Raw genomic sequence first — 9,830 nt, 5'->3', positions numbered from 1 at the left:
GCTGCAGGATTATTTTCTTGCTGTAGCAAACTGGCTCAAATTAAGATCCTACATCTGTAGTGCAGGCACTAGTCACGGTTCCCCCCTCTCCTCTTCAGTATCTGTATTCATTGCTGTATTGGATTAGCTGTGTTTATAAAGGTCTGGTCTGAGTACTATTTGAGAGAAAAGGTTTGAGGTTTAAAATAACTTGTGGATGGATACACATGGACAACATTAGCACTATCAGAGAGGCAGAGAGGGGGGATACAGAGAGAGAGAGTAGGAACGGGGATGGGAGGAGTGTAGAGAATGATAGTTGGACAGATGAAAAAGAGTGATACTGTCCTCCATTTGTGCTGGCCCATGAGTCAGTGGTGCCCTTCCTGTCCTTTGGTCTGGGGCCAGGTCTAAGAGTTTGGCTGTCTCTGAGGGTCATAGCTGACAGACAGACAGATGGACAGATCGGTCATCACTCCCATCAGCACCACCACAGGAGCACTGCATGCTGGGACAAGATCAGTTAGAGGAGGAGGATCACATCTATTTACAGGAGCAACATTAAGGATAAGATATACCCTTCAGAAACTTTCACTACCTCTCATACCCTCACTCTCCCTCTACCTTCCTATCTGCTTCTCTCTCTCTCTCTCTCTCTCTCCCTTTCTTTCTCTCACTCTCTCTCTCACTTCCACCTCCTCTCCCTATGCTTGTTCTGTTTGGTTGCCTTGCCTCCAGTGCAAATAAATACACTTCAGTGATATCAGTTTTCCGTGCCGCTCTGACCCCCCAGACGACAGAAACATGTCAAAACGCACAAATAAATAGCTCCCCTGGAACCCAAATAGTGTAATTGCTCAGATCCTGCACCCCACCCCCCTCTCTTCCTGAACATGAGGACCAGCCATGGAGTCCTGCAGCAGAGTGGGGTCACCACACCCCGTGCCGGAGGAAAGGAAAGCCTAGATTTAACACCTCTCCCTGTCCCCTACTCCTCTCCTGTTTCTGGATCCAGGCAGGAGGTCTACTGCCACATCCATCCCATGGAGCTTGCATCAAAACCCCAATATGTCAAATAGAGTTGAGGCAGTTTCATCGACCGGGGCTGATACTACGGCGCAGAGGAGATATAGAGAAACCTATAGTTTCTGACCCTAAGCTCACTCCAAACCCAGACCTAAAACTCACACCAGCCCCCCAGTAACAGTCTTTACCTTCGGGTTCCCATGCTAAACGGAGGGAGATGTTTTGCTATGTTGATATTGGATAGTGGAGGTCCACTGGAGAGACGATTGGATACTGTACACACCAACTGGGTTCTATGATGTTTAGCCATATGACCTCACGTGTGACCCTGGGGGCAAGTCACTGAGGTGTCTTAGGGGTCTTCAGGAAACTTTTGGACAGTGAGTGAGTGAGTGAGTGAGTGAGTGAGTGAGTGAGTGAGTGAGTGAGTGAGTGAGTGAGTGAGTGAGTGAGTGAGTGAGTGAGTGAGTGAGTGAGTGTGAGTGTGTGTGTGTGTGTGTGTGTGTGTGTGTGTGTGTGTGTGTGTGTGTGTGTGTGTGTGTGTGTGTGTGTGTGTGTGTGTGTGTGTGTGTGTGTGTGTGTGTTTTCAAATGTTTTCCCAGCCTGTGAGAGCTAGAGTTCATAACCCACTAATCACAACCACAAGGCCAAGCCTAATCTGACAGACTAACGCAGAGACACACTCACTATCTCAAACTACAATGAAACAGATCACATCATTATAAAACCATTCTGATCCAGTTCACAACTCAAAAGAGATTGATAAAATGGAATTTGATTCATTCAAATGCACATTCCCATCCAGTGCCAATATGATCATGCATTCATATACCGGTGTGTATATGCACCACAGGCATGCAGTCTAATACATATTTCCCCATCATGACTCATAGCTAGTACCTACCAACCTCATACAAACATACTGTACCTCATTCAGAAATCCATTTCCACACTGTCTAGCACAGCGTCTTTTCTCTTCTGGTCCTGATGAATATTTATTGACCATGTTTGCATTAGACTGTGGTGCCGTTATCATTGGCTGGAGGCAGCTTCAAAGGCTGAGGAACCATGTCTATGCTCATCACACAATATTTACAGTGGCTTGCCAGCAAAATAAACGTTTTCTGGACATGCAAACATGAAGGGGTTGATTGGGGCCCCCGTGGCAATGAGTCTGGGCCTATAATCAACATGCTAGTGATTATGTCATGGGATTGATACTGTATGTTACGGAATGAAGCAACTGCAGTGTTCTCACGGGGCAGAGACTAGTACTCCATCTAGTGGTGGACATTATTAGAGACATCACTATGACCCCACGCCAATATCTGTATAAAAACAGATCAAGTCACTTAGACCAAGTCTGAAGCTATCCTCTAGCTCTCCTCTACCCCTCCCGTCCTGTCCATAGTCTGTGTTTTTAATCTGAAATTGTCCTGCTCTGATCACTCAGCCCCCCCACCCTGCAGCCTGCCTCCTCTCCCAGAGGCACACCCTGCTCTAAAAGCTTTTTTAATTATGGCAGCCATTAGAGCTGTGCTGGCTCTCTGCTCCGCTCTGCTCTGCCCTGACTGATGTTAGTGGATGCTCTCGCCGCTGCTCCTGGGGCCAGACGGCATGCATGCGTACGTGCACATGGACAAGCACACGCACATGGACACACACACAAACTGTCCTGCTTTGACTTGATGACAAAAAACCTGCAGTGACATTGACCTGCTCCATGTGAGCTGGACGCTCATCTGTGGAAAGATAGAGTGAGGGGGGAGAGAGGTAAAGAGACAGAGCGCAATAAACCCAGATGTTTCTATGCATCTCCCTCTAAGGTGGATACGTCTCGCTTTGGTAGACTGTGCACAAAAAAAAGTCCCCAAAAAGTAAATGCATCTAAATATAGAAAGGGCAATATGGTTGACAGTGTGACTCAACGATTGAAGAGCGATAAGTGTACTTCACATTTCCATTTTCATTTATACGCATATGCCCCGACCATGAAATAAAAATGAAAATGTCACTGCCATATTTTATGTGTTGCATGATGTTGCATTAACCTGTGACCGTGTATGAGAGAAAGCTGACAGTAAACTTCACAGGCACAGCAGGGGGAGAAAACTGTGTGTCTTGTGTCTGTGTGTCTGTGTGTCTGTGTGTCTGTGTGTGTGTGTGTGTGTGTGTGTGAGTGTGTGTGTGTGTGTGTGTGTGTGTGTGTGTGTGTGTGTGCGTGTGTGTGTGTGCGTGTGTTTTTTGCGTGCGTGCGTGCTGACTGTGTGTTTGTTTATCTACGCTCCTCTGGCTTTCTGGTCTACATAAAACACTAATCCAATAGTCACCGCTCTAAGAAAAGTGTTCTGTGTCTGACCCCTGGTTCACGGTTGCTTCCTGTTCCGACCAATCAGGCGAGTCTGTCCGTCGTTGACTGGCTGCTACACAACCTCTCATGTTACTCTGGGATCAAATGGGGTTTGGAAGCAGGGTAGCGGTTTTATGGAGGCCATACAGCCACAGCATCTCAAACCAACCCCCTTCAAAGGGTGCCAGTCCACCCGCTGAGGACACCCTGCTGCATCCCCCTCCGTCCCCCTCTCCAGCCCCACTGTCTGGACCACAATGCCAGGTGACACAGAGCGCTCAGACAGACCTTGAAGTCTGACACCTCCACACCATGGTCCCTAAGCCCCACCCGGTGACCTTCTCTGTATGTGAGGCACAGAGCAACCCAGCTGAGCAGGGCCATACTTTGAACTGATGGGAACTATGGTAACTTCATTGACGCCATAGAACTGAGCACTAACTTAGATAAGATGAGCATATGGATCATGGAATGAACTTGACCAAACAGCATAAGACATTTTGTAGACCATGGCTTTTTAATGGATATCAGGTGTTGACAAAAGCCCGAAGCACAACGACTAGGCCATTAGAACAAGGGCTCACCTGTTCTGTGGTTTGTGATTGTGCATGTCAGGGGGATGTGGTGAGGGAAGGGCTGAGTGAGGATGATCCTCCACAGGGAGAGGGGTGATGCTGACAGATCTCTATTATGAACAGACTGTAATTCTATCTGTTTTAAATAGAGAGGGGTTATTACCACTCAAAATCACCACAGGGACTAGAAAACTAGCATTGCAACCTTGTCACACATAGTTATTATCTGAGAGAAGGGCATGGGACTGAATTACCCTTAATTACTTACGAGGAAAATCAGTCACGTTGATTAGCATGCTACCCAGTTAAATGGATTTCCCATAGAAGAGCCTGTGACAAAAATACAAATGGACTGAGTATACGCCCCTGAGTGGCACCACTGTGATGCATGGTCTTAGTAACCAACCAGGAAATGCTTGTGAGCCGAGTAGTTCCCATGTTTAGGGTTAAAGGTCGTGAAAATGCCAGATTGGTTTAAGCCGTGTCACTCAATAGAGACATAACGGAGTTTGAATGAACCTCAGCAGCAAACCCTCAGGGGGAAATGGAAAGCTAGCTCTCCTCCAGTAGATGTTTGTTTTTGGTATTAGAGGTAGGTTAAATGGTTTAGGCTGAGCAGAGGTGGAATAAAAATAACCCTCTAGTGTTAAGACTGAGCCCCTCTCTCTCCCATAGTGTGTAAACCCAAACAAACACCAATGCGACGCTGAGACGCTATGAGATACTAACACCAGACACTAAAACCAGACTGAGGTATTATGAGCAAGGACAGGGTGTTGATCAGAAGCACATGGGGATGAGAGTATTAACTTCTTCTCTGTCTCTCCATCTTTCTCTCTATATGCCTCCCTTTCACTCCTCCTCGCTCCGCCACACACAGTAACAGCTCTATCTGGACTATAGATTTCACAGAACAAGAGAAAACTAAAACTGTATTAAATTAAAGGAGCCATTTCACACAGTGCACTGGGACGGACTGTGTCAGTGTGTCTGGAAGTAATCCACTCCTAAGACAAAAAGTTGTGACTCAGTTAACCCCCCGTGGTCCACTTACCCAACATTAACTTTCTATTAGACTCAATTAACCCACCGTGGTCCACTTACCCAACATTAACTTTCTATTAGACTCAATTAACCAACCGTGGTCCACTTACCCAACATTAACTTTCTATTAGACTCAATTAACCCACCGTGGTCCACTTACCCAACATTAACTTTCTATTAGACTCAGTTAACCCCCCGTGGTCCACTTACCCAACATTAACTTTCTATTAGACTCAATTAACCCACCGTGGTCCACTTACCCAACATTAACTTTCTATTAGACTCAATTAACCCACTGTGGTCCACTTACCCAACATTAACTTTCTATTAGACTCAATTAACCCACCGTGGTTCACTTACCCAACATTAACTTTCTATTAAACTCAATTAACCCACCGTGGTCCACTTACCCAACATTAACTTTCTATTAGACTCAATTAACCCACCGTGGTCCACTTACCCAACATTAACTTTCTATTAGACTCAATTAACCCACCGTGGTCCACTTACCCAACATTAACTTTCTATTAGACTCAATTAACCCACCGTGGTCCATTTACCCAACATTAACTTTCTATTAGACTCAATTAACCCACCGTGGTCCACTTACCCAACATTAACTTTCTATTAGACTCAATTAACCCACCGTGGTTCACTTACCCAACATTAACTTTCTATTAAACTCAATTAACCCACCGTGGTCCACTTATCCAACATTAACTTTCTATTAGACTCAATTAACCCACCGTGGTCCACTTACCCAACATTAACCTTCTATTAGACTCAATTAACCCACCGTGGTCCACTTACCCAACATTAACTTTCTATTAGACTCAATTAACCCACCGTGGTCCACTTACCCAACATTAACTTTCTATTAGACTCAATTAACCCTCCATGGTCCACTTACCCAACATTAACTTTGTATTAGACTCAATTAACCCTCCGTGGTCTACTTACCCAACATTACATTTCTATTAGACTCAATTAACCCTCCGTGGTCTACTTACCCAACATTACATTTCTATTAGACTCAATTAACCCACCGTGGTCCACTTACCCAACATTAACCTTCTATTAGACTCAATTAACCCACCGTGGTCCACTTACCCAACATTAACTTTCTATTAGACTCAATTAACCCACCGTGGTCCACTTACCCAACATTAACTTTCTATTAGACTCAATTAACCCTCCATGGTCCACTTACCCAACATTAACTTTGTATTAGACTCAATTAACCCTCCGTGGTCCATTTACCCAACATTACATTTCTATTAGACTCAATTAACTCACCGTGGTCCACTTACCCAACATTAACTTTCTATTAGACTAAATTAACCCACCGTGGTTCACTTACCCAACATTCACTTTCTATTAGACTCAATTAACCCACCGTGGTCCACTTACCCAACATTAACTTTGTATTAGACTCAATTAACCCACCGTGGTCCACTTACCCAACAATAACTTTCTATTAGACTCAATTAACCCACCATGGTCCACTTACCCAACAATCATTTTCAATTAGACTCAATTAACCCACCGTGGTCCACTTACCCAACATTAACTTTGTATTAGACTCAATTAACCCACCGTGGTCCACTTACCCAACAATAACTTTCTATTAGACTCAATTAACCCACCATGGTCCACTTACCCAACAATCATTTTCAATTAGATCTGCAGGCAGAGCAAAGGGGAGACAGGGGGCTGATACTCAACATGGAACAGCTTCGGGAAAATAGACCTCTGAGGAAACACAAAGAAAACACACATAGGCACTCAATGCACAGACACAATCTCTCATAAACCACATAGAAAGACGGAAGGCTGTGAGAGCAGGGACCAGCGGTGGTTATGGGAAAGTGAAAGAGAGAGTAAAGGCGGAACCACAGCTGGTGGGTTTCCTTTCCCTTGTTCTCTCAGAGGAAGAGAGGAGGAAACGGAACATAAATAAAGGAGGGATCTATCAGGATTAATGGAGCCTGAGCCTCAACAGAGCTGGAGATTTAGACCTCCTTCCATCCTCTAAATTCCATCTCTCCTCTCTTCTTTTTCCCCGCTTTTACATTTCTATTTTAGTCATTTCGCAGACGCTCTTATCCAGAACAACTTACAGGAGGAGCAATTAGGGTGAAGTGCCTTGCTCAAGGGCACATTGACAGAGAGATAGAGATAAAGAGAGAGAGACCCAGGTGTAACTCTGCTACTGCTGCTGATGACAACTAGACCACCTTCCACTCTACTGCCGCTATATTCTGTTTCTCCTCAGCATTTTCCTTTCACAAAAAAATCGACATGTAGATTGAAGAAGGCAGATGAAACAGACTGTCTGTCGGTGAGGGAAGCACTTAGCTGGAAGATTTGACAGAGACTCTTGAAGTTTGATACATCCCAACCAACGATCCAAGGCCCAGCCAAAAATAAACGCTCTCCTACTATTTCAATGTATGTGTTTCTCACAGCAGGAGATACTGTTACATACACAGATGTATTACCTTGTTCATGTAACAGATAAAATTATCCCATGTCAGATACACACTGCACATACACACTATACTTCCATACAAGTAAGTGCCAAACCAAAGAAACACCAACATAAAGTGTCTTAATAGGGCGTTGGGCCACCATGAGCCAGAACAGCTTCAATTCACCATGGCATAGATTCTACAAGTGTCTAGAATTATATTGGAGGGATGCAACACCATTCTTCCACAAGAAATTCCATCATTTGGTGTTTTGTTGATGGTGGTTGAAAACGCTGTCTCAGGCACCGCTCCAGAATCTCCCATAAGTGTTAAATTGGGTTGAGATCTGGTGACTGAGACGGCCATGGCATATGGTTTACATCATTTTCATACTCATCAAATCATTCAGTGACCACTCGTGCCCTGTGAATGGGGGTATTGTCATCCTATGGGGGCATAGGCATGGTAGCCAAAATAATGGCTTGCCCAACATTTTTACATTTACATTTTACATTTTAGTCATTTAGCAGACGCTCTTATCCAGAGCGACTTACAGTTAGTGAGTGCATACATTTTTATACATGACCCTAAGCATGATGGGATGTTAATTGCTTAATTAACTCAGGAATGACACCTGTGTGGAAGCACTTGCTTTCAATATACTTTGTATCCCTCATTTACTCATGCGTTTCCATTATTTTGGCAGTTACATGTACCTACCTCAGCCTCACTGCCGTTCAATGCCTGATAGATTCACATGCTACAATAGCTCCCCCTAGTGTCAATTGATCAAATGGCTACTGTTTTCTAGAGAGTGTCGACTGGACTAAACTAAGACACTAATTTACTTAGTAAGGACAACATTCAGTTAAAATTATAAATGTTTCAATATATAGTATCAACCAAAACATTGGTATTGAACAATTTATTTTCTATTCTAGCTTCTTGCTCCATTGATAAAAAATGCATCTGGGAGCTTGAGTTTGACCGTTAAGCCACTATGTCAGCAGGGTGTGTCCAAACATGGACACTAGAGGGCGCCCACACCTCACTGATCACACCAGTAGTCCCCAGACAGCTCTCACCATGCTCCTCTCTCTGCCTGGCTGTCGCCTGCAGCGCCTCATTCAAATTGAATTATACAGTGAAATAGGATTACATGATAGAGCACTATTGTTGGAGTCTGGCAGAAAAGTAGACTCAGTACATATTACACAAACACACATTTCTGTCTGGCATTCTGATTCAAGTCTTGAATAAAACTAGACTGGGAGAATATATTTTTACACATGCTATTCCCTGGTGTAGCATGATTACTTATTTTAGCATTCAGCCTCTGCTTATCTTGAGTGAGTAAAGAAACTGCTTGGTTGGCTCCTCCCTTGAGATGACATACTGTGAGTTATGGGCCTATAATAATGTGTGGTGGTGAATGCATGTGTATGAATGAAACAGTGCTGATTTAAAGACACTTTATTATGACTGGTGTTCCACTAGATAGTGGATTGCGGAGCTGATCTCCCTTTATAGACGGGTTGTTGCTTCTTCCATGACCCTCTTTGGTACACAGAGCTGCCTCTGAGGCAGAATACAATGAAAAAGAGGGATGTTTATAGAGTCTAAAATAATCTAACAGACATCTAGAGCCCTCCTGAGCCTGGGATCTCATTCTTAACCTTCATCAGCATTTAGTGATGCATAATGAGAATAGAAAGGGGGACTATTGTGTGTGTGTGTGTGTGTGTGTGTGTGTGTGTGTGTGTGTGTGTGTGTGTGTGTGTGTGTGTGTGTGTGTGTGTGTGTGTGTGTGTGTGTGTGTGTGTGTGTGTGTGTGTGTGTGTGTGTGTGTGTGTGTGTGTGTGTGTGTGTGTGTCAGATGGATAGAGGAGAGCACATGTCAGAGACCTCCTTCCGTTTTATGTCTCAGTCATATGGCTGATCGACACACTCCACAGAGGCCTTATCCTCCAGTGACCTCTCACCTCTGACCTCAGTCTTGTACGAGGGTAGAGTCTCTGGCCATCACACAATGTATAGCTAATTAACCCCTGAACTGAGATCAATTAACCCCGTAACATCGCCTTAATAGATAGCCAAACAAGCTGTATTAGCAGATACAGATAACCCCAAAGTTCACGAAGGTCAAAGGGTAAACTAGCATTAGAGATCCAGAGGAAAACAGGAAGCTGAGGAAAATCTATCATCTATCAGATTTTTTAAAAAGGTAGACGGATAGACAGACAGACAGACAGACAGACAGACAGACAGACAGACTGAACTGGACCGACTGAACCAGACAGACAGACAGACACTTTATCTTTCTATCTAATGAAGTGGAAATAGAGCTGAGCAGTGAGCAGCAGCAGTACATGCTGAAGTGGCCAG

Source organism: Coregonus clupeaformis, unplaced genomic scaffold (assembly GCF_020615455.1).
Source record: "Coregonus clupeaformis isolate EN_2021a unplaced genomic scaffold, ASM2061545v1 scaf1013, whole genome shotgun sequence".
Classification (NCBI taxonomy): Eukaryota; Metazoa; Chordata; class Actinopteri; order Salmoniformes; family Salmonidae; genus Coregonus; species Coregonus clupeaformis.
This window is presented reverse-complemented; position numbering follows the sequence as displayed.